At 43.5% G+C, this 2,574-nt stretch overlaps 1 non-coding gene across 1 annotated transcript; it reads left to right on the top strand.

The window, feature by feature from the left end:
• The first annotated feature begins 1,875 nt into the window (after positions 1 to 1,875).
• On the top strand, positions 1,876 to 2,061 carry LOC146796525 (U2 spliceosomal RNA). The gene has a single exon (XR_014970195.1). It is a non-coding gene; the product is annotated as a U2 spliceosomal RNA (small nuclear RNA).
• The last annotated feature ends 513 nt before the right edge of the window (positions 2,062 to 2,574 follow it).

The raw sequence follows: 2,574 nt of genomic DNA, 5'->3' as shown, positions 1-2,574 counted from the left end.
GAAGAGCAGGAGCAGAGACGCGGGACCCGACAGCAAGGTAAGTTATTTTTTTTTTCTTTATTATGCCCACTCCCTCCTACAATCGCGACCCCCCCCTCTCGCCCGCCCTCGACCACTCCAACCCACGACCCATGCCGGCCGCCACTGCTTATAATATCACGCTCCCACGTCTCCTCCCTTTAATTCATTTGGACGCTAGAGTTTTAGCGGACATTGACGATGGTATATCAAGGGAAAAGTGCATAGGACGCATGTGAATTGGGGCGAGATGGCAGGTAAGTACGAGTAGTGGTTTTTGCGGGGGCGTGGTGGGTGAAGATATTGGGTGGAGGAGGGTTGCTATATTTTTTTTGTGCATTTATTTTCTCTTTTGCTTCAAATGCTACAGAAAAATTGGAAATCTCCATTTGGTCTCGTTTGATGGGCCTTTTCTCTTCTGATATACTCAATTCAAAGCCCATCCCTCTGTGCACTAATTTTACAGTTTCTCTCACTTTTTTCCAGTTAATAGAAATCTCAAGGCGTGTTATGCGCTCTTGTTATTGTAAATCTTTCTTCGGCTATATAGCCATGAAAGCACATAAAGCCATAGCAGTCAATAAAATATATACAATCACTTCGATAGCATCACTGTATGTTGCATTATGCTATGATAGCAATTTCGTTTAATTTCAATTCAGTATATATTCTAAGCATTATAATCAAAATACATTAAATGAATGAATGAATGGATGAAGTGACTTGTAAAGCGTGCAGCGGCTATTAGAGTCTCCCGGCACTAAGATAGAACATTCCAAGAGGAAAGTAGGCAGAGTAAATTCTTTAAACAGATGAGTTTTTAATTGGTTACGGAACAATTTTTTGTCTGGTTGCATCTAATGGGACGAGGAAGAGCATTCCAGTATTTGGAAGCAAGGACCAAACGGGCCGAGCCAACCCATTTCTTCCTTTTGATACAGGGTATGGAGAAGAGCTGTCTGCGAACGGAGATGTCGTTGAGGGCAGGAATGGCCGGTGCAGGTAAGTACGGTGGGGTGGGGCGGGAGGGGGACAGACAACGGAATAGGAAAAATAAAATAAATAAATCCTATTCCGTCATCTGTCAACTCCCCCACGCCCCCCCCCCCCCGCCCACTCTACCCTACCTAGCATACTTGCACTGGCCACCGCTGGTTACGGGCCGTAGATGAAAAGTCTTTTATGCAGGTAGGTGAGTCTTGTTTCGTAGTAGGCTGCATGCGCTACCGTCAGGGCTTCTTCACGGGGAGCCAGTGTAGCTGGATGCAATACTGAGAAACAGAGGCTGACTTAGGGAGTTAAAATATCAGGCGACCTGCCATGTTTTGAATCTTTCGTTGTCTATGCAGAAGGTATTCCGGGGGACCAATGTAGAGTACGTTGGCGTAGTCCAATCCGGAAACTATTAGACCTGTGCTACCGATTTCTGGGCTCTTCGTATCGAGCAAGCAGACTTGACCACAGCTGCAATTTGGTGATGGAAGGATAGACGCGTGTCAGTAAGCACCCCAAGGTTCCTAGCCACATCCGTACATCAGTGGTACTTTTGAATTGGTTCACTAATATAGACAGAGCAAAAATTCATAAATGACAACCAAACCATCTCAGCTGAAGGGTAAAACATGAGATGCCACAGTATCCGCCCAGCTTTCACTTTTACATAATGCCATCTATAATAAGTTAAATAGAAACACATTGTGACTGCCTAATTTACCTCATTACTAGCTACCCTGCATCACGCAAACTTTTTCAAAAACTGCCTTTTTAGTAGCCTTTTTACAGCAGTCGGCGCTTTATGCATCTCTCTTTTATTCATTATTTCATTAATTCATTCTTACCTTAAAAATGTCTGCTCTGATCGCTTCTCGGCCTTTTGGCTAAGATCAAGTGTAGTATCTGTTCTGATCAGTTTACAAATGTCTGCTCCGGCAGGCAAATATTTGCATGGATTGCTTCGATGGAATAAGTTGGATTAGCCTTATTCAGATGAATACAACCAAACACTGGCTTCTCTAGAGGTTGGCTGGATGGGGCCTGTGCCACATCTCTATTTTTCCTCCTGGCCCCACGACCACAGCTGGTAAATGTAGCAGGTGGCGACACAGAAAAAGAAACAAGGAACCTTGCTACACTCATTAATTTGTCCAAATACCCCTCACTGCAAAGCAGTGTTGTTTGCTTAGTATGTTTAAATCTGACTTTGTATGTACATGCGTATATATCAATATATACATATGCATAGTTATGTATATACTCACACATGTATAGAAAGTCATATTAGAATATTTCAAACATATGTGTGTCTATATGACCTTTGCAACTGGTCCCAGCACTTTTATCTAAGGCCCATGGTGTGCCCCTCTTAAAATTGACTTCTGGAGATGTTCTGGAACTAATATATCAGCTGGGGTTAGTCTTTTTTTGGGGGTGTTTTAGGTAGCGCGAACTAGACCTAAGACATCGGGTGTCGGAGCGCTTTACATGAGCACCAGATTCGTTTCATGAGGACACATTCATTTTTGTTAGGCACGGGAAGATTAAGTGGTTTGCCCAGAA

Source organism: Triturus cristatus, chromosome 10 (genome assembly GCF_964204655.1).
Source record: "Triturus cristatus chromosome 10, aTriCri1.1, whole genome shotgun sequence".
Classification (NCBI taxonomy): Eukaryota; Metazoa; Chordata; class Amphibia; order Caudata; family Salamandridae; genus Triturus; species Triturus cristatus.
Note: the sequence above shows the minus strand (reverse complement) of the source record. Positions and strands in the feature narration are given on the sequence as shown.